The sequence below is a fragment of the Neomonachus schauinslandi genome, chromosome 1 (assembly GCF_002201575.2).
Source record: "Neomonachus schauinslandi chromosome 1, ASM220157v2, whole genome shotgun sequence".
Lineage (NCBI taxonomy): Eukaryota > Metazoa > Chordata > Mammalia > Carnivora > Phocidae > Neomonachus > Neomonachus schauinslandi.
In genome coordinates this window covers 135,755,226-135,776,859 of record NC_058403.1, presented here as the reverse complement: position 1 = coordinate 135,776,859, position 21,634 = coordinate 135,755,226, and the positions used below count along the sequence as shown (strand labels likewise).

Below are 21,634 nucleotides of genomic sequence, written 5' to 3'. Positions count from 1 at the left end.
AACAAAACCAATTATTTTTTTTTAAAGATTTTATTTATTTATTTGACAGAGAGAGACACAGCGAGAGAAGGAACACAAGCAGGGGGAGTGGGAGAGGGAGAAGCAGTCTTCCCAAGGAACAGGGAGCCTGATGTGGGGCTCGATCCCAGGACCCTGGGATCATGACATGAGCTGAAGGCAGACGTTTAACCGTTTAAACGACTGAGCCACCCAGGTGCCCAGAACAAAACCAATTATATGGTAGATCTAATGAAAGGTTTAAGGTGCTTAGATAACAGATATGAAAGTGTCCTTTAAAACAGTAAAACCCCCAGGTGCCTGGGTGGCTCAGTTAGTTAAGCGACTGCCTTCGGCTCAGGTCATGATCCCGGAGTCCCTGGATCGAGTCCCGCATCGGGCTCCCTGCTCAGCAGGGAGTCTGCTTCTCCCTCTGACCCTCCCCCCTCTCATGTGCTCTCTCTCTCATTCTCTCTCTCTCAAATAAATAAATAAATAATCTTAAAAAAAAAAAACAGTAAAACCCCCTTCTAATGTAATACATAATTACTAAACAAAATTGCTTGATTACTCTGATGACTTAAATAATTCATGTTATTATGATGAATATCAAGAGTCCCCTGCTAACCTGAATTGGTACATTTAAGAAACACCTAAGGCCTGTAATACTTTTTTTTTTTTTTTGATAATTTTCGTTGTAGCATTTAAAGATATTTAATACTCTGTGCCAATTTAGTCAAGTTTCAAAAAATTATATCCTTCGAAGCTTTCTAGTCATTTATTATGATTTAGTAAAAAGAAAATGGGATTTAAAGGGTTTAGGGAGGGGCGCATGGGTGGCATAGTTAAGCAGTTGCTTTTGGCTCAGGTCATATCAGGTCATGATCTCAGGGTCCTGGGATGGAGCCCCATGTCAGGCTCCCTCTCAGAGGGGAGTCTGCTTCTCCCTCTTCCTCTGCCCCTCCACCCCGCTCGTGCGCTCTCTCTCAAATAAATAAAATTTTTAAAAATAAATAAAAATAAAGAGTTTAGGGATTTACGGTTTGAGGTTTAGCTTTATGTGACCTTCAACAATGTAAACTCTTTGAGATTCAGTCTCCCCATCTGTACAATGAAGGTGATACCTACCTGGAACAGATGTTGTGAAGATTAAATAAATAAGAATATGACAATATTCAGCAAAATGTCTATCATATATGAGAACACAATATTTCCTTTTTACCTTCTTTCAAACAATGTATAACCTATTTATCAGTTACATATCTATATCCTCCTTTACCAGACAATAAATCGTCTTTGGGTTTTTTCCTTTTAATTTATGACCCTCCACTTTTATGTAAACTAACTGTAATCTCCATATTTTCACTATCTTCTCCCCTTTTTGTGTGTCCCCAAAGTGCCTGAAACACTGGGTAAGCACTTTTTCTAGACCACAATGAATAGGTCCAAAGGGTATTTTCACTTGCAAATTTATTTATATAAAAGGAAAACAAGGAGTAGTATCTGAAATAGGACTTTCCCAGAAAATGTGGAATGGACAAAGCCTGCACAGTATTGGCCCTACTGCAAATTTTTATTCTCTTTTATTCTATTATTAATTATTCAAATGTATCATTTTTCTTTATGTCTAATTCGGCAAAATCAGAAACAAAAAAAAAATGTACCTTAAAGTAAATTTTCATTACCTTGCTAACATTATTTAGTTGTACGAAAGAGCTCAAAGTCTTTCAGAACCAAAGAAAGTAATCATTTCTCCAAGTGGAATCTCCGTTATTTTCTTATAATAGTGCAACAGAAATGGCAATTAAACTTAGGCATTTTGGGGGCGCCTGGGTGGCTCAGTTGGTTAAGAGTCTGCCTTCGGCTCAGGTCATGATCCTAGGGCCCTGGGATCGAGTCCCACATCGGGCTCCCTGCTCAGCGAGGAGCGTGCTTCTCCATCTGCCTCTCCCCCTGCTTGTGCTCACTCTTTCTCTGTGTCAAATAAATAAAAATCTTTTAAAAAAAATATTTTTTTAAAAAATTAGGCATTTTAGTTCCTATTATCTGAAAAATGTAAGCATGCGCTTACAAATTCAAGAACTACCCATTGAAAGCATTGTTACCATTGCCCTGCCCCACACATTGCTATGTTATGTTTTCCTCTTGGAAGCATTGTTCTAGTACTCAGCTATAATAAACAAACCTTGTATAGTTAATTATGCTGCTGCACAAACAATAAAAAGTTGGCCCTCTTCCACGTTGACTGTAAAAATCTTCATTAAGGAGGCTAATGAACACTAATACTGAAAAGTCCACTGCACAGAGATATGTAACTTATTAAAAGGAAATTATATTAGGAAATATACAGAAAGCTAGACACTAATCAGTCTTTATATACAAATAAATTATGCAAATATAAATTTGTTAACATATGGTGACAATTACTAAAGATCATTGAATCTTTCTTGGTTAAAATTTCTGCACAAGGCATATTTATCTTCAAAGTTTCTATGTTAAAAAAAAAACTTAAGCATGCTTAAAATGTCTCCCATGTAACAATTCACTTTTTTTTTCCATTTAAAACTCAGGGTATATGTTTTTTCTATCTATTAAAGTCTCCCTTAATAGATACAATAAGAAATTAAATGCTGCAGAGGTTTAAGGAAAAAAAAAAACCCTCTTTAGTTGGAGAAGGGAAAAATAATTAGGGATGTGTCACTGACACACAGGGGCAGCTAAAATATCAAGTGAAAATGAATGAATATGCAGGTTAAAAAAATCCTGAAGCATCATAATTTTCATATAAAAGGTGAAATATCGGGACGTCTGGGTGTCTCATTCAGTTATGTGTCAGACTCTTGATTCGGCTCAGGTCATGACCAGGGTCTTGAGATAGAGCCCTGCATCGGTGCTTACGGCTAGGTGCTCAGTGCTGAGTTGGCTTGAGATACTCTCTCTCAGGCTCCCTCTGCCCCTGCCCTGACTTGGACTCTCTCAATCAATAAAACATTTTTTAATGTAAATATTCTCTAAATTGGCATTAGGTGGAACAAAATTTGCTATACCGTTTTTAAGAATTTTAAAGAGGACTATTTGGTGAAAAAAAAAATTCATTATTAAAGCCCTAAGGTGAAGAAAAAGAAATACTAATTATAGACAACTGATTTTAAAATTTTAAAATATCAGAGCTATTCAGAAGTTCAATCTAACCAATGCTTGAAAAAAGGCTGTGAATTTGCCAAAATGATTATGCCTAAACTGATGACAGAATAATTTTTTGCTGTGCCACAAAATGGTATTATTTTGAACGTTAAATAAATTATTCTCCTAAAGCCATAATGTCAAAATGAGCATATGATGCTTTTCAGAGAAAATTCAGAATATCAAATATGAAATAAAAAGTCAGAGAAAAGCTGTGGGAGGGGGGTCAAACATGCAGGGTAAAGGGCCCAATATTTGAAGTCTGATAGGAAATCTGAGGCTCAGAGATTGAATAAACATATTCAGAAAAATGACACTGTAATACCTGCCATTACAGAACTGCTGGGAGCCTAAAAAGATGAAGCACGAGACCTGATACAAAATAAGCACTCGACAAAGGATGATATTTTAAAACTATCCATATTACTGTCTCTAGAACAACAAAGAATTTTGTTCACCAAAAACCAAACAACTAGGAGAATGTTCTTTGAAGGTTTTCTTTGCAGTTCCCTTTGTTTAAACTTCAATAGTTATTTGATCTTCCTCATATTTCTATTCGGTGATAACTATTTTCAAGCAGAGCAGTTATGGCAAGTTATAAGAAACTTGGAGGTTTTAATTGCTTTTATTAACCAATTTATTAACATAATAACACTTTAATGGCAATAATTCAATTTTTCTCAAAAAGATCTGCAAGTTAGTAGAATGTACTGCTTCACTCTTCAATATAATTAACCTTGATATCCACCTGCAAAGTGCTCCATATTGTCAATAGAATAAAATGACCACCTTCTAAATCATAAAGAATCTAGTAAAATGGTGAAGGCTGTCATCCCGTGACATTTGTATTCACAAGCAAAGACTGTAGAAACAATTTAAAACACATTTCCATAAACTCAACAAATAGTCTTTCTGTTCAAATGTACATCTGGCTTGGTGGGCTGCTCAAGACTGTACTTGAAAATACAAGGTAAAAGGATGTTGTTACTCTAACCTCACCTGAAGAATAAAGCTTGATGTAGACTAAGGCTCTACAACAAATCTTTATTTGTATGAGAATAATATCCAATCATATATTTTTTTTAATAAGAACATAACATTTTTTTTAAAGATTTTATTTATTTATTTGAGAGAGAGAGAGAGAATGAGAGAGAGAGAGTATGAGGGGGGGAGGGTCAGAGGGAGAAGCAGACTCCCTGCCGAGCAGGGAGCCCAATGTGGGACTCGATCCCAGGACTCCAGGATCATGACCTGAGCCGAAGGCAGTCACTTAACCAACTGAGCCACCCAGGCGCCCAGTCTGATGGTTTTTAAAACTGTTTTTTAAAAAATATGATTGGAGGGGCGCCTGGGTGGCTCAGTTGGTTAAGCGACTGCCTTCGGCTCAGGTCATGATCCTGGAGTCCCTGCATCGAGTCCCGCATTGGGCTCCCTGTTTGGCAGGGAGTCTGCTTCTCCCTCTGACCCTCCCCCCTCTCATGCTCTCTCTCATTCTCTCTCTCAAATAAATAAAATCTTTATAAAAAAAATAAAATAAAAACCATCAGACTTGGGGAGAGGCATGAATGAAAGAGAAAATGAGGGAGGCTTAAAGAGTACTAGTAATGTCCTGCTGTCAATAAAGTGCAATATATTAAACACTTAGATTATCAGTGCCTTTAGGATACCAACAATCTAATGGGAGAGAATAGACAATACACAAAATCATAAGTAAATGTTAGGTGGTTAGTCCTGTGGGAAGAGAGTAAAAATGATTGACGTGCTGAGGTAGGGTGGTCAGAGTAGGCTCACTGAGGTGACATTTCAGGTCAGGGACTAAGTCATGCAGCTACTCAAAGGAAGAGCAATCCAAGCAGAGGAAATCGCCACTATAGAGACCCTGAGGTGAAAATGTCTGGTATGTTAGAAGAATAGGAAAAGAGCCCAATGTAGCAGGAGCAGAATAATCAAGAGAATATGAGTTGAGGTCAAGGAGATAAAGAGGGACCTGATCACTTGCTGTTTCAGAGGTCATTATAATGGGAATCCAAGGAGTAATACGAACTGACTTTCATTTTAAAAGGATCATTCTGTCATATTAAGAAAAGACTATAGAGAAGGAAGGACAGAAGCAGGAATACCCACTGGGAAGCTGTGGCAATTCATTCAGGCAAGAAATGAAGATGGCTTGGACCAGAATAGTAACAATGGAGGAAGTGAGAAGTGGTTAGCCTCTATGCATATTCTGAAGGTAGGTTAAAAGGCTTCGCTGATAAAATGGATATAGAGTGAGAGAGAAAGAAAGGAATCAAGGATGACCCCAAGATCTTGAGCCTAAATGGAGAGATGAATTTACTATTAACTGAACAGTAAAGACTGTGGATGAAGTAGATTTGTTAGAGGGAACAAGGAGTTCAGTTTTGGATTTGTTACTTGTGAGGTGTCAATTAAATATTCAAATAGAATGTTCAGGAGGCAGCTGAACATATTTCAATAATAGGGTTTAATTTACAGACAGCTAATCAAAAATAAAATTTAAACAATAAAATTAAATCTTAACTGTTAATATCTACTTGACAAATCAATATAATAAATTTTTACTATTATTAATCTTCATTTAATACATCTATATAGGGGCTCCTGGGTGGCTCAGTCAGTTAAGCATCTGCCTTCGGCTCAGGTCATGATCCCAGGGTCCTGGGATTGAGCCCCGCTTCCGGCTCCCTGCTTGGCGGGGAGCCTGCTTCTCGCTCTGCCCCTCCCCCCTGTTTGTGCTTTTCTCTCTCTCTCTCAAATAAATAAAAATCTTTAAAAAAAATAATACATCTATATAATGCTCCATCATTTAAAGGTCATAAAACTCTACAAAAAAACTCACTAAATACTAAGATACTCCAACAGAATTATAATTCCATCCAATAGTCAGTTAAAAGTGAATATGGGCAAACATAAAATACTTAGGCTAGCCAGTAAGCTTAATTAATCACAGCTTAACAACACAGAGGGCTTAACTCACCCCTATAGCAAATGTGTAATGCTTAGAGGTGAAAATGCCAAAAGATTCTGTCAAATTCCATCTGTAGCTTTCACTGCAGACATAGTAAACCCTGTGGGTTCATAATAGCATTGTAAATATTGTATTGTGCACCACAAAAACAAAAACAAAATATTTAATGACAGGTTTTCTCTCTAAACAAAATAATGGGATCATTACCATTTATTAAGGATAACATGGTAAAACTGGAACAGAGTATTTACAGTTAATGTTAGCACACTGCTATGCAGCTACACACTGCCATATACCAAATATTACCCAAGTCAGCTGTTTACCTAGGAAGATTTTTTTAAAATTTTTACTTGGCTACTGTATGAGCACAGCTTTAAAAAAAATTAATTAAGCCCTAAAGAACTGCTAAGCCAAATAATTAAAACTTAGATAAACAAGTGAAATGAGTGAGGTAAGACTGTCAATGGAATAAATAAAAAATGTGAATTACCAGTTAATGAAATGTGAATGTTCAGACAATTATCCTAACTTTAAGTATTAACTAATAAGGTATGTAGGGAAATTACTGAGATGCCTACTTTCCCAGCCAATAATATTTCCAAATTCAACTGGCTGCTCCATAATAAACAAAAACTATAACAAAGGACAAGGCTGGCATCATGGATCAAGAGCCCTACATACCTCAAGAAATGCAAATTGGAAAGAAATGGAAATTATACTTTAAAAGAAGAATAAAGTAAAAATTGTACTAGTCAAAAGTTGAGTATGATACTCTGCTTTCCAAACCCTTTTCAAAGAGCTTATTCTGCAATTCTATACATTAAAAGAATATAACTTTCCTTAATATTCAAAATCCCATTATCATCAGTCAAAAGATGAAATACCAGTATACAGTTTAGAACCTATTCTGCTTTATCACTCAATAACTTAGTACAGTGCCAGTCTTACAGATAGTCAATGTTTGCTAAATCTGAATTTCTTCTGATCTCATCCCTCTCACTCTTATTTCACCTTCCTTCTTTCATGGGATCTCTTAAACCTCCCCACACCCCACGCAATTTATTTGACTAGCATTTTTTATTATAAAACTGTTTTCATTTTGCTAAGTGAAAGGAGCCAGACAAAAAGGCCACACCTTGTTTGATTCCATTTATATGAAATGTCCAGAATAGGCACATCAATGGAGACACAAAGTCAATCAGTAGTTGTCAGGATCTGGTGGTAAAAGAGACTGGGAAATGACTGCTACCAAGTATAGGGTTTCTTTTGGAGTGATGAAAATGTTCTGGAAATAATAGTGGTGATGGTTGCACACCTCTGTAAATATACTAAAAACACTGATTTACACGCTTTAAAAGGATCTATTTTATAGTATTTTAATCATATCTCTGAAAGAGGCCTACAGTCTTTTTTTTTTTTTTTTAAAGATTTTATTTATTTATTTGACAGAGACAGAGACAGCGAGAGCAGGAACACAAGCAGGGGGAGTGGGAGAGGGAGAAGCAGGCTTCCCGCTGAGCCGGGAGCCCGATGTGGGACTCGATCCCAGGACCCTGGGATCATGACCTGAGCCGAAGGCAGTCGCTTAACCAACTGAGCCACCCAGGCGCCCCGAGGCCTACAGTCTTTTATAGTGCATGAGGTAAAAGCGCTTCCTACACACTTCAATAATTCAATAGTTCTTTATTAATCACTGTATGAGAGTATCATAAATGAAGTTCAAGATGAGATCCTAAACTAACAAGAAAATGTTAAACTCTTATACTGTTTCAGAAACACATTTTATCTTAAATGATAAAATACAAAATTTGTGAATGTGAAGGGATACATTTCAGGTGTTAATGAATTCACTCATGCAGAACACTTCATCTTCCAAAAAACATACAATTGGATAATTTCCTCATCTTACTGAAAATATCTTCTTTTTCCAAGTACTTCATTAATCCTGTGTATTAGCTTTTAAAAACAGTCTTTCCCCCTGATATGGTCTGCCCCTAACAATTTAACATTATGTAACTCCTTATATTTACACTATCCTTTAGCATTCTAGGAGCTTTCATATACATTACCATATTTGATCCTTTTATCATCCTATGAAGTAGGTGGAGTAAATTCAGTAAAGATAAGGGACTTGTTCAGTTTCTCAGCAGATCTTGGGACTAAAATTCAGAGGTTCTGACTCTAATGAAAAGGTCCTCAGCAGGGGCGCATGGGTGGCTCAGTCAGTTAAGTGACCGATTCTTGATTTTGGTTGGCTCAGGTCATGATCTCAGGATCCTCGGATAGAGCCCTGCATAGGGCTCTGTGCTCAGCCAGGAGTCCACTTCAGGATTTTCTCTAACTCCTTCTGCACCCCCCGCCCCCTGCTTTCGCGTTCACGCATTCTGTTTCTCAAATAAATAAATAAATCTTTAAAAAAAAAAAAAAAAGGGCGCCTGGTGGCTCAGTTGGTTGGGCGACTGCCTTCAGCTCAGGTCATGATCCTGGAGTCCCTGGATCGAGTCCCGCATCGGGCTCCCTGCTCGGCAGGGAGTCTGCTTCTCCCTCTGACCTTCCCCCCTCATGCTTTCTCTCTATCTCATTGTCTCTCAAATGAATAAATAAAATCTTTAAAAAAAAAAAAAAAAAGGTGCTCACCAGGTTCTAGTGAATAAGGAAGACTGCTGTATGAATTATCTACTACTTATATCATACTTCCTTTGTATACCATCTGATATTTTTCTCTAATTATCTAATTGAGTCAGCCTTACTTCAACAATTAAGATTTTTAAGCTCCTAGTCAAGAGGCCATACCTTATACTTATTCTATGTCCCCATAGCACTGATCACCTATAGATGAATTGACTAAAATACCAAATTATCCATGAACACAAAATATATTCATGGTTGTTGATCTGTATCATCAGAAAAGACAAACTAACCTGGAAAACAATCCCCCCAAAATTTTAATCTTAAAATAATCCTCCCCCAGGAGGATTGTATGAGAGTTTACAATCAAACTTAAGCTCATGTTATGTAACAAATAATTAATAAATACATTGTATAAAAAATTTTTTTAGCTTAAGCAGGAGCTCATACCCTTCAAAACTGATTACTCCCTCCTAAACTATTTATGGTGGTAGGCCCTGTTGCAAGATATAAGACCTAAGACAATTTACAGACCTGTGAGAATGAAGCAAAGTACTGAGTGTATTTAATATAAAAAACTAGAGATTACATTTTAAGAAAAAAAGATATTTTAGCTCACAATAAGCACAACCCCAATTAATTAGTTTTGCAAACATGAAAAACTGGGTTAATTTAGTGATAAAATCGTCAATGCAACCTCCTAATGAATTTTCTGTCTTCCTTTTATTGACATTAGCCCATTAGCTGATGAGATTTCTACATACTGGTGAAAATGGAAATCAAGAGATATTGACAACAGCATCTAGGGTCACACACAAGATATTTACGTGTATGCTTAGCTTTTTAAAGAAAAATAATACATTCATAAGTTCTCTGCCTTAGTAACTGCATAAATATATTTGAATGCCTATTATATGCAATATACCATATTGAGAAGATAATAAATTATGTCTGCCATATACCTTCACCATCCTCCAAAACAAGTGAAGAAAGTAAATGCATGTAACCCTTATAAATATAGTAATTGCATCAACAACTAACAATTGAGCCCTTGTGCACCAGGCACTACTTTTGAGTGTTTTGCATATGTTAACTCCTAATCCTCACACCAACCTCTGTGATTTTACAGATGAAGAAAGTAAGTCACAAAGAAGTTATATAACTAGACGAAAAGGTGTGTGTGCGTCTGTGTGTGTGTGTGTAAATACATCCTAAAGACAACACATTAAGAAGTTTATATATACCATGACCAAGTGGGACTTAACCCTGGGATGCAATACTGTTCAACAAACTCAAATCAATAAAAGTGACACACTATAGAATGAAAGATAAAAGTCATATGTATATATATGTGTATGTAATCTAGGCAGTCTCTCCAGAAGAAACCACTGTGCAATACTGCCTCTCTAACTCAAAGTAACAGCTGCTGTGGGTACACTGAGAGCAGAGAAAATTACAGGACGGAGGTGATATTTGAGCTAGGCCTTTAAGTCCAAATGATATGGAGAGAAGGCTATGCTTAAGCACATGTGTAGGGAAAGGTTTTCCAAGCCTACTACTTCTCTTTGGCCTTTGCACACGAAGGACACAGGCAGGACTGGTGACAGACAGGTGGTCCATATAGCCACAGGAAATGTTTGAGAGCACACTTCAGTCAACCCTGGTTTTAAGAGTAGCCTTTGCTGTTCTCCAAGTATAATATGCCTCATGGCTCTTTCTCCCGGGCAAAAATGAACAGTGTATGCTGATCACACTACACTTTTGTGTCCTGAGAGATAGGAGCTAGACACACATAAACTGACATGCTCTCGGCAATGAATTCTCTAATGAGAATACACTAGATGAAGAGAAAGAGAATAATGACACACGCACAACTGGTTGTGCTCAGTCCACCGTCATAGTCCACCCGTGAGTTCTCAAAAGTGTTCCTAATTAACCTGGCCCCTGAGCCTGACTGGACAATATTCAGATGGGCAGAACCCTGCTCCCCAAGCCTTCCCTCTTGAGCTCAATTACAGAGTCTGGTTGAATAGGTAATACGAACAATCTTGGAAAATTACAAAAGAAATTACAGTTGACCCTTGAATAATACGGGTTTGAACTGTGCAAGTCCACTTATAACACAAATTTTTTTTCTAGAAATACAGCATTTTGTTTTTTATTTTCTTTTTCTTTTTTTTCTTTTATTTATTTTTGAGAGAGAGAGAATGACAAAGAGAGAGAATGAGAGGGGTGAGGGTCAGACGGAGAAGCAGGCTCCCTGCTGAGGAACTCGATCCCGGGACTCCAGGATCATGACCTGAGCCGAAGGCAGTCGCTTAACCAACTGAGCCACCCAGGTGCCCCTTGTTTTTTATTTTCTTAACATTTTCTTTTCTCTAGTTTATTGTAAGAATACAGAATATAATACATATAACAAAAAAATATGTATCAACTGTTTATGCTATCAGTAAGGCTTCTGGTCAACAGTAGGCTATTAGTAAAGTTTGGGGGGAGTCAAAAGTTGTATGCAGAGTTTCAACAGTGGGGGGGCGTTGGGGGGCATTTGATGACCCTAACCCCTGCATTATTCGAGAGTAACTGTGCTCTTGAAATTTCAATGCAACTTGATAATCTTTATTCACTTATTACTGTCCTGGTGAGGAGAGTAAGTAATTACAATCTTATTCCACTTTTTTATTCACTTGAAAATTTCACTCATGATCAATTTCAGACCTACTAAGAACTGAGTCCTCTCCCCTTTCTCCTTGATTTCCTCCTACTCCCTAGATGAGGAACTCTTTCTGTCTCCTTCCTCTTTATTCGTCTCTAATTGCTATGGTTTCAGAAGGCTTGGTCTTGTGTCTTCTTCTTTTTCTATACCCTTTCTGTACATATATTCATCAAGTTCTGTGGACTTAAGTATCTTTATGATGACAACTTCAAATTGATAGTTTCAGCTCTCCAATGCATGCCTGTCTGGCACCTTCATTTGGATGTCTCACATTTTACAATTAACATATCCAAAACAGAACTCTTTTAAGTAAAAATTACCATGGTATATTTGTAACTCTCATATTTGTAGATACGTATCTTTGCTATATTAAAGACTAAAAAATTACTTTAAAGTTTCAGACTAAAATTATCTCTCCCATAAATCAGTAACTCATCTATTTCATTTTATTTTTTCTCCATGCCCAGGCAAACAGTTCAAGAGAATATTATAAATACTAATCTGTGGTTTGATCAACCTTGATAGATGCTTTGCCTAACTAAAGCCAACTCTGTATCTTTTGCTCAGATTAAGTTTAGTACTTTTTTTCATATTCCATGAAGCTTTTATTCCAATGAGGAACTAATCAAATCTATACCAGTCTAAAAACAGTAAAAAGGCCCTCAGTCCACCTCGGGTGGGGACGAAAGTGGGGCAAGGAGAGCATCCAACATGGCACCTCGAGAAAAGGGCTGGGCATTGTCTTGGCAGCAGGACCAAGCAGAAGGAGACTTGCTGAGTGTAGGGTAGCAAAGGCACTGCCTGGCAGGCTGAGCCTGTCCGCCTGTCCCTACAAAGCAGGCAGAGACCCCAAGGACTACTCATGTGGCCACCTGCCCCAGAAGAAGCCAATACCTAGTCTAGACTCCCTATCAGCAAGTCCAAATCTTCACAGTGCTATCGATACATAGTCCCTCAGAAGAGCCAGCTCTGGGCACGGTATTATAGTCACACTGCCCTGGTGACACAGCAGCATCTGCAGATCATGTTGCTCCCACTTCAGACTCTTAATCTTGTCTGCCAAACCACTTCCCACCATGAATCTTCCCCATTTCAGAACAGGCACCACCACTCCCCCAACAGACTCTAACCTGCTAATTTCTCCCTTTCCTCTAACCTTCCCCCCCTCAACTCTGCCATCTATCTATCAGCTTGTCAATTCTCCTTCAAAAAATACACCTCCAATTTCCCTCGTTCCACCCTTACTGCTACCACCCTAAACCAGATTACCATCCTTTCTTACCTGGATGACTATCAACCTCCAATCTTATACCTTGCTCCTCCAGTCTAACAGCCAGAACACTCTTCGTAACAGCCAAACTCTAGTGGATTTGGCCCCAGCCTCATTTTTCAACCTTATCTTGTGCCACAGTATTCCTCTGCCCACTCCCCACTGCCCTTCAATCCAGCCACACCAGACTACCTCCAGTTCCCTGAACACAAGAGCACACACCTGCTTTAGAGTCTCTGCACATGCAGCTTGGTATGCCAAAAGTCCTGCACATCTTATGTAGTTAGTACCTTTTATTCATTTACTTCTCAGTTTAGATGTCACCTCCTTAGAAAAGCCTTCCAAACCCAAGGTACAAGTAGAACCCTGCTCTAAAACTCATTCCTTGTTTGTGTCCTTCATAGCAATTACTATCTGTATGTCTCTATATCTGTTTCCCCTTTCTGTAAGGCAGTTTTGGGTTTTCTTAAAGTACAAGTTCCTGTCTATCTTCACAGGTGAAACATAAACTCCACAAAGGCTGGAGATCCATTTTGTCTTGTTTATAACTGCAACGCCATTATCCAGCACAATGCTGATCATATGATAATTTTGATAAATATTTACTGTGTTTTATTACACCTTTATTTACATATTTGAGGAGGCTACCCTGAATTTAGTACTTAAAACATTTTGTCCATTATAATATATTCAGAATACTATGTGATTCATATTCCATGGTTTTTAAATACTATGTTATTTTCACCTCATTCTACATAGTGACTTACTGATTTTCCATTAATACGGATTAAGAAAAGAATAAGTCTGCTACATAAATATTAGAAACTATTTCCAATGCTGCATTTGGAGACCATTTTACCTTTCAGGCAAAGCTAACTTACAATGAGGTTCTTTTGGTACTACAATAACAAAAGCCACCTGGAGATAGTCCAAGCCATTTGGATAGTGCCAGAAGTGACTTACACCCACTCAAATTTAGAACAAAGTGCATAAGCATTTGTTTCAGTGTATTAAGAAATCATCCAAGGCAAAATATCTATTATGAGAACTCTAAAAATTTCTAAAGGATCTGACAACAATGCAACAGATAGTAAAAGATAATTACTTTGTCCTCTCGTAAAACTTGTCTGTCCCAATGAATGGATAAAGAAGATGTGGTCTACATATACAACAGAATATTACTCAGCCATCAAAAGGAATGAAATCCTGCCATTTGCAAAGACATGGATGGAACTAGAGGGTATTATGCTAAGAGAAATAAGTCAATCAGAGAAAGACAATTAATCATATGATCTCACTGATATGTGGAATTTAAGAAACAAAACAGAGGAAGAGAGGAAAAAACAAAACAAGATGAAACCAGAGAAGGAGACAAAGACTCTTAATCATAGGAAACAAACCGAGGGTTGCTGCAGGGGAGGGGAGTGGAGGGGTGAGGTAACTGGGTGATGGACATTAAGGAGGGCACATGATATAATAAGTACTGGGTATTATATAAGACTGATGAATCACTGACCTCTACCTCTGAAACTAATAATATATGTTAATTAATTGAATTTAAATTTAAAAAATATATATTGTAAAAAAATAAAATAAAAATGAACCTTTAGTCATTAAATCAAGGATGCATTGTTAGAATTAAAAATTACTATTACTGGGGCACCTGGGTGGTTCAGTCATTAAGCGTCTGCCTTCAGCTCAGGTCATGATCCCAGGGTCCTGGGATCGAGCCCCACATCGGGCTTCCTGCTCCAAGGGAAGCCTGCTTCTCCCTCCCCCACTCCCGCCGCTTGTGTTCCCTCTCTCGCTGTCTCTCTGTCAAATAAATAAATAAAATCTTAAAAAAAAAAATTACTATTACTGTATTTCTGTAAGGTAATAAAATATTTCTTTAAAAAAAAACTTGTCTGTCCCTTCTCCTACCTCAAATCCCAATTATTGGCAAAGTAGGATCATAACACTGTTTAATATCATTTATAAACCAGGCTGTTGCCAGATATTTACTTAAGTGATACACAAGGGCTTGGCCAGGAAGAGCAAATCTTTAATCTTAGATTGGAGAATACGTCAACTCAAAAAGAACTGAGAGAGACTATTCCTATCGTAACAGCCAACCCCTACTCAAGGCGGTTAACTCCCAAGCTCCTACAGTTCTACTTTCCCAGATTCTAGGCCATCTTATCCTGCCGTGGCAGCCTCAGATTAATACCAGTCTCCCTCCTGCAGAACCCCTTACTCACTACTTAGCCACCTGAAATCCAAAAACTGCTCTATTTGCCTGCTAACTTGAGCCTAATACCGAAATGTCAATTGCTGAAAACAATAAGCAGTTTTGCCACTCCTCAGAAACTTTGTCCTAGCTTCAGGCAAGGATTATCCTCCAGCACTTGCAGTTGAATCTGTCACCTTCTTTCAGTTCACCACTTGGATGCAGGTCTCAGCACATTCTGCTCTGATGCATTAGGCCACAGAATTTTGCCCTACCTACAGACATGACAGTCATCTTTTCATACTATTGGACCAAAGTTTTAAAATAAATGTCTCAATCAGTGGTCATAAGTGAAACAGGCAGTCCACATGTATATATAAAGAGCAACGGTAGTTTCTTTAGTGTACTCTGTCATTTGAAATCTTTAAAACTTTGAATTTTCTTTTAATCCTAAGATTTACTAGCTCATAGAATAGTTACTTTAGAAAAACACATCCCCAAAAAACCCACAAATTTTCTTCATTAATCCTTTTTCAATTTCTAAGGATGAAAATAATATTTTTCCAGAACCAAAGGGAAGAAGGGGAAACCATGAGGATCCCAGTTTGTTACACAGTTTGATAGTCTTGAAGGTATGTATACTGACCAAATAATTATTCAAGAAATTTGCATTAGACGATTAACTTAATTTTTATTAGAATTTTATTAACAGTAATATTTTTATTTAACTATGTCTGAGAAGTGGTGTTTATGAAACAACATGTAATAATCTGGGACCTATCAAACTAATGGATATTAATTTATGTCCCTAAGCCCCATGCCAGGCTCTTATTTCCTCATGTTCTTCGTATGTTGTCCTTTTTGTATAAATTTAAAAGTTATGAGTAAAGAAGAAAATAAAAGCCTCACTTACTAATTTAGATATGGAACTAATAACAAATAAATAAGCTGCTTTAAATATGTCAATAAACGGTGTAAATCACATACTACATATTCCAAAAGGACAAAAATGAGAGAGAAAATGAGTCACAATCCATAGGTGAAGAGGATAAAGGTGATAAAAATATACTTCATTTGGCTAGGGTCCAGCAGCTGAGAAATACCATTCTAATACTACTTCACATCTGATACCTGAAAATCCCTCTGAAATAAGCAAACAGATTCATTTTTAATTCCTCCAGAGATGAAGCAGGTATTACCTCCTAAAGTCATCCGTTATTTCTCTGGACAGCTCTGACTGAAGATGAAGCCTTTTTATCAAGAAGAAAATGGTTTCCTTCTAATTTAACACAGCAGTGCTAGTTCTACGCCCTATAATCACACAGAATAAAATTAATCTCTCCCCAATTTTATGGCTCTGAAAACAGTTAAAACATAGCTATGGTGGCCCCCTCACTTCTCCAAACAAAATAACTCCAATACCTTTCCAATGGACTTCATAATCATGGATAAAAATTCTCCATTTTCTTTGTCTGCATTAATTATAACTAAATTTTCTGAGCCCATAAGACATATCCATCCTATCAATGAAATAAGCAACACACTGAACTCTCAGAACTGAATGCTAGTCCCAGCTTTCTCGTTAAACTGCACATGGGAAGTGCCACCTTCTCTCTGGGCTTGAGAGTGCCAGACCATATGCTTTCCAGTTTCAATATATTATGAATCCATCTAAAAACAATAATTTGCAATATTGCTTTTATTTTGTTAAAAAGTTAAAAATAAATATTTACCCAATACTTTATAATATATTCATAAAGACCTTTTACTTAACTATGGGAACTACATATGATGATCTAAAAATAGCAGTATTTAAAAATCCTTGACACTGAGAATACAATGGTGGCTGGTGGGAAGAAAGGAAAGAAGGGGGACAAGTACTTACATGGTATAATTACATAACTACAAGCACAATTTAAAAAGGTAAAAATTTACCTAAAATGGAAATTAAGCATAAATTTAAGCTTGAGAAGTTCTAGTCTTTCTAGATCTGTGCTGTGTAATACAATAGTTACTCATCACATATGGCTATCTAAATTTAAATTAAGCAAAATTAGAAGTTCATTTACTAAGTGAGATTAGCCACCTTTCAGGTACTAAACAGCCATATATGGCTAGTAGCCACTGTACTGAACAACACAGATACAAAACACTTGTATCACAGAAAAAGTTCTACTGGAGCAGTGCTATTCTAGACAGATTCACCTCTATCTATTTTGCAAATGAAAGACCTGCCTAGCAAAGTCTCAAAACAGTTGGCCTCTAAAGTCAGAAACGCCAAAACTGAAATCCTGATTCTGCCACTTACTTATTATGTGACCTTGGACAAGTTACTTAATCCCTCTAAGCCTTTCTTCCCATTTATAAAGCTAATAGATACTAGGTAGTAGATATCTCAAAGTTAGTCATAAAGATGAAAAGAGATAATGCAGGTAAAGCATTCTGCACACAGCCTCAAACACTGGAAGCATTCAATAGTTGTTAGCTCCCTAGTATAATAATTCACATATAGGTACAATGAACATCAACTAAATGCTAGGATTTGAAATATAGAGACTGAAGAGAGCATTCTCACCCAAGTGGGTAAAATAGATAAAATAGTTGTAACATTTTACAACTCAGGAGAAGTGAAACAGTGCGGTGGGTGTAGAAGTGGAAAGTGCTAGATTCTAGTTGGAGGGAACAGCAGGTGCCAAGGCAGGAACCTTGGCTCTGATGTGCGAGCTATGCCTCTTCTTTTGGTCATTTCACATTATTACTAGGCTTCGTCTTCCATACAGGTCAGAGGGGAGAGAGTCTCTACACTCTATGTATTGGAATAGAAAATGAATTTGAGGGGCACCTGGGGGGCTCAGTCATTAAGCGGCTGCCTTCGGCTCAGGTCATGATCCCAGGGTCCTGGGATCGAACCCCCACGTTGGGCTCCCTGCTCACTCCCCCTGCTTGTGTTCCCTCTCTGTCTCTCTGTCACTCTCTCTGTCAAATAAGTAAATAAATATCTTATACATATCTTTTTAAAAAAAAAGAAAATGAATTTGAGCTTACAGCTTTGCCTAATTCTATTATACATTTTAGCACAACGTACTGCTTTTACACAAATGGGGATTTAGATATACCTTTAAAGCATCCCAGTAAGTCTCTAAACTATGCAGACATTCTTAATAAAAAATTCTAAATGAACAAAAAAGTCAAAAAACACACTTTGACAACATAAATTTAAAAATCAAAATTTCCATTGTTCTCAAAATAAAATACACCAACAAAACTATTTTACTTGTTATTTGCAATAACACTTAGTTGATAAAAGATATTTAAGTTCATGAATGTAATAATCACTGTAAAGAAATGCATTGAGTGCACTAAAGAATACAGTTTTCAGGACAACTTAAAAGATAAAACAGCAATGTGAATTAAAATATCACATGTTAGAAAGTAATATGACACCTTCTATCAAAGTGCTTAAGTAATAAATCTGAAATAATAACCAGCGTAAAACTGGGCAAAATAAAATAATTGATAAAATGTTCTGTTCCTTTTATAAATTATAATATAATCCCAGTGTGATCATTTAACACATGTTTTTTCAGACACATTCTTGTACTGCTCTTAAAACAGCAAAGAATTTTAAAAAAGGAAATAAAATATCAAAGACAGCAAGTAACGGGCAGTAAATTCACTTTATCACTCAACATTTTTCTTTATTATGAAATAAACATTTTAAAATCTATAGTTAAAGGCAGATATTTTAAAAATTAACATTTTGAAATAAAAAAGTAAACAAAAAATAAGAAAGTAAAAAAATTTCTGGTGATTTTATGGAGATAGTTATGTCTTCCCCAGCTCAGTTCTGAAGTAAAGTTACATGACAGCAAACAATTACACCTGAAGTAACAGCACCTTAAGGCTCTATGTTGGCTATGCCCCAGGTGAAGTCAGCCTCAAGGTAAAGGCAAAAAGAAAACATACATATATTTTTGGCAGTAAGGAAGGAGAACACCTTTAAAATCATAAAAAGTACAGAGATGAAAATATAAACAAGCTTGAAACTCTTAATGCCAATGGAATATAAGGTAAGACCATGTTTTCTCATTCTCTGTCACACTGTACACGTACTCCAACTCTATGGCTATCCAACCCACAGGTGCTATTCCAAACAATTCTTTAGCTTTTCTAACCATTTAATGCATCTCAAATATTAAAGACTTTTGTCTTCATAAAGTCTATGCAAAACCACTCAACACTGCAGCAATGGAGTCAAGAACTCCTAGGAGTAAATAAAAAATATTCCTCAATTATCTGTACTAAAGAAAGGAAAGAGAATATGAATAATTCAGTATCCTATATAAGACAGGTCCTCAATGTATATTTAAATTTTATCATGTTAATGACTCCTCAAAAGAGGCATTCCAGCCTTCTGCTAACCAGTACACACTGACATCACCTTTCAGTTATTCATAGTGTTTATTTATTAATCATCAGCCTCACTCCAAAAAGACTGATGGGGCTTAAAAAATTTATGTAGTATAAAAGTACAAAATGAAGATACACTTCAAAAACAGTTGGGAAAGAGTAAGAAAATAAAATACAATCAGAGTTGAGATTTCTAAACAAAACACAGTTAACTACTAAAGTCAAAAAGTAAAGAAGGCTATTAGCTTCTGGGCAACCAAAGTAAAGAGGAAAGCATCAATCTTAAGATTTGCAGAAGCCACAGATATTGGCAGTTTCTGCCAAGAGTATCATCATTCCCTTAGTCTTGGTTCTCCAAACATCTATATGTCTTATCTCTCAATTAGTTTTAGCCAATTTTTAGGATTAGGAACTATACCAGGATATCTTATTGTAGCCTACACTTGCCCTAGCACAGACCTAATATTAAGCCCTCAATAAATACTAAAATAAACTGTAGGGGAAGGTGACCTAGAATCAGGCTAACTGGGAAAAACCAATTTGGCATTAAAAGTACAGACATCTGCAAACACTGAGTTAAGAACTGTCAAATGTAAAGAAATTCTTTACCTGAAAAAGTGCCAGTAATAATAATACTAACACTAAGATATGTATACCCACAAACACACACACAAGGGAGAGTGGTAGAAATCACTCTACTCAAAAAATTCCTTTTCAAAATGTTTTAGCAAAAACTGTCTCATGGAATTCAGAAATATAAATCAAACATAATACAAATGATATTCTGGATTGCCTTGCATGTTGATTTTTTTTTTCTTTACTGAGCCATAAATGACTAGCCACAAATGTAATTTTAAATGTATTTTTCTATCTAGTCATACATGTAAAATAATAAAGGATGAAAGAGTAGAAAACCTGGATTTATATCCAAATCAACTAGCTGTGCAACTCTGAGCAAGTTACTTAACCCCAGGATTCTCAAAGAGTAATTGACAAGACTAAATGACAATAATATATGAAAATCCTTGAAAAGCTAAAAATGCCATAAAATATATTACCACAATAACCAAAAAAGGAAAACAATTACTGGCAATAATTGGATTTTTGTACTGGAGGTTCTTTACAGAGTTCATTCCTATATAAACGCTATCCCCAATTTCTATTTCAATGCCTTCCCATTCTGTCATATAGTTTTGAAAAATGTTAACCCACACAAACACATTTTCCCTACATACTGCTTCAGTTACTATGAACTGGAAAATACAATTTCCACTATTAAATGGCTCTCATCAACAGTAGGTGAGACAGTGGTTAGATTTATGTCCAGTCATGGCCTCTCCTATACTGGGAACACCTCAGATAATGAATGAAGACAATGAAAAATAAATCTGAGAACTTCAAGTTTCTGATTCAAAACTTACTGCAAAGCTACAATAATCAAGATTCTGTGTCAATAAAAAGAAAAGAAAGACTATATGGTACTGGCAGGCATAAGTATAGGCATACAGATCAATGGAATAAAATTTAGAGCTCAGAAATAAACCTTCACATTTATAATTCATTGATTTTTCAACAAAGATGTCAAGACTATTCAGTGGTGTTTTCAGCAGATGGTGCTGACATAACTGGGTATCCAGACACAAAAAATGAATGTGGACCTTTACCTCACACCATATACAAAATGGATCAGGATCAAAATAAAAATTTTAGCTAAAACTAAAAAACCCTGAGAAGAAAAATATAAGTGTACATCTTTGTAGTACTGGATTAGGCAATGGTTTCTTAGAAGTAACACCACACACACAAACAACAAAAAGAAAAAAACAGATAAATTAGACTACAACGAAATTTAAACTTTCGCTTCAAAGATCACTATTAAGAAAGTAAAAAAAAAAAAAAAAAACCAACCAAAAAAAAAGAAAAAAAAAATAAAAAAAAAAAAAACAAAAAAAAAATTTAAACATTAAATTCAAAAAAAAATATTAAAAAAAAAAAAAAAAAAAAAAAAAACCTACCCACAGATAAGGAGAAAATATTTGCAAATCACATACCTATACAGGACTTGTATCCAAAATAAATAAAGAACACTTACAACTCAGCAATAAAGACAAATAACTCAATTTAAAAATGGACAAAAGATTTGAGTAGATGTTTCTCCAAAGAAGATATAAAAGTGGCCAAAAAGCATATGAAAAGATGGTCAACATCATCAGTATATTCATCAAGATAATGCAAATC

At 36.2% G+C, this 21,634-nt stretch overlaps 1 protein-coding gene across 2 annotated transcripts in view; it reads right to left on the bottom strand.

Moving 5' to 3' along the window:
* LOC110570674 (ubiquitin-conjugating enzyme E2 E2) overlaps positions 1–21,634 on the bottom strand; it is a 378,044-nt gene that overhangs the window by 334,446 nt on the left and 21,964 nt on the right. The gene's annotated exons all lie outside the window — the stretch shown is intronic.